Source organism: Macadamia integrifolia, unplaced genomic scaffold (genome assembly GCF_013358625.1).
Source record: "Macadamia integrifolia cultivar HAES 741 unplaced genomic scaffold, SCU_Mint_v3 scaffold2234, whole genome shotgun sequence".
NCBI lineage: Eukaryota > Viridiplantae > Streptophyta > Magnoliopsida > Proteales > Proteaceae > Macadamia > Macadamia integrifolia.
The window spans coordinates 59,126-60,391 of record NW_024868584.1 but is presented as its reverse complement, the minus strand read 5'-3'; the positions used below and the strand labels follow the sequence as shown (position 1 = coordinate 60,391).

Below are 1,266 nucleotides of genomic sequence, written 5' to 3'. Positions count from 1 at the left end.
CCTCCATCCTAGATTATAGGTCTAACTATAAGGGTTGTTTTGGGACATGGCATTCACATCTTTAAGACCTATATTTAAACCATTCACATGAGAAATATTAGGGCACTCCTCCATCACATGAGTGGGAGATTGGCACCAACTACACATAGGCACAGAATGATTTATTTGGTTTAGTTGGACAGGTCTTTTGGCTACTTTGGCTTCGAGTCTCTTAATAAGACTCTCAAGTTGAGCCTCTTTGGCCACAACACCTTCTACAAGGTAACCCTTACTTTTTCTCTCAATTTCTTGAGTAGACTCCCATTCTCAGGTTTTTTTAGCCAGTTTAAGCAAAAGGTTCTAAGCGTCGTCTTCATTTGTAAAAGATGCAAAACCTTTGGGGCACATAGACTCTAACAACTGCTTGGTCTGATAATCAATACCCTCATAAATGAGTTGACAAAGTTTCCATGTATCAATTCCATGGTGAGAGCATTCCTATAGGAGGTCCTTAAATCTCTCCATAAATTTGGAGAATGACTCATTAGGTTTCTGCTTGAATTGAAGAATATCACTCTTGAGTTTATTGGTTATATGCAAAGGAAAGAACTTTTTTAGGAAGGCTATAGTAAACCCATCCCATGTGGCAATGGAATTGGTAGGCTGACCATAGAGCCATTTCTTAGCTTGGTCCTTGAGTGCAAAAGTTATAAACCTTAATTTTACAACATCATCAGTTAACTGTTGGACCTTAATCAGAACACAAACCTCCTCAAATTCCCTAAGGAATAGGTATGCATCCTTAGAGGGTAGCCCATGGAAGTGGGCCAACATAGTGATGTACTGAGATTTGAGCTCAAAATTATTGCCCTGGGCTTGTGGTAGAACTATGCAGGAAGGTTGGGCTACTCTAGCAGGGTAGAATCTATCTTTTAGAGATTTAGGTGGAGGGTTTGGCTGTTGGCCTCCCATATTGAAAGGTATTGATGAGAGTAAGACAAGCACAAAAGAATGAAAAGAAAAACTTTTTTTTTTTTAAATTTTCTATTTTAATTAATTAATTTATTTATTTTGGCTTTCTGGGAGCATACCGACAGGGATCTGAGGTTGCTTAATTCAATTCCTAAGGTACTGCCATAGTGTAAAACCTGTCTTTATCATACTGTGAGGCTTAGCGACCTCCACCGATACAACTATTATTGCAAGTTGTTCTTCTCAGAAATTCAATAAAAGAAAAATAAAAACAAAACAAAACAAGCAAAGCACTCCGATTTACCAAAAGAAAGT

The 1,266-nt window shown here is 37.9% G+C and overlaps 1 non-coding gene across 1 annotated transcript; it reads left to right on the top strand.

Moving 5' to 3' along the window:
• Positions 1-457: 457 nt before the first annotated feature.
• On the top strand, positions 458-564 carry LOC122066103. The gene has a single exon (XR_006136234.1). It is a non-coding gene; the product is annotated as a small nucleolar RNA R71 (small nucleolar RNA).
• The last annotated feature ends 702 nt before the right edge of the window (positions 565-1,266 follow it).